Below are 365 nucleotides of genomic sequence, written 5' to 3'. Positions count from 1 at the left end.
TGGACCGCTTGGTAATAGTGACCATAATATGATTAAATTTAACATGCCTGTGGTGGGGAAAACTCCACAGCGGTCCAACACAATACCATTTAATTTCAGAAAGAGGAACTACACAAAAATGAGAAGCGGCAAAGAGTTCTGTGGCACCTTATAGACTAACAAATCTATGGGAGCTTTCATGGGTGAATACCCACTTCGTCAGATGAGGAGGTTAGTGAAACAGAAATTAAAAGGTACAATACCAAAAGTAAAATCCCTGCAAACTGCATGGAAACTTTTTAAAGACACCATAATAGAGGCTCAACTTAAATGTATCCCCCAAGTTAAAAAAGATAGTAAGACAGGGGTCCCCAACGTGGTGCCTG

Source organism: Gopherus evgoodei, chromosome 5 (assembly GCF_007399415.2).
Source record: "Gopherus evgoodei ecotype Sinaloan lineage chromosome 5, rGopEvg1_v1.p, whole genome shotgun sequence".
NCBI lineage: Eukaryota > Metazoa > Chordata > Testudines > Testudinidae > Gopherus > Gopherus evgoodei.
Note: the sequence above shows the minus strand (reverse complement) of the source record.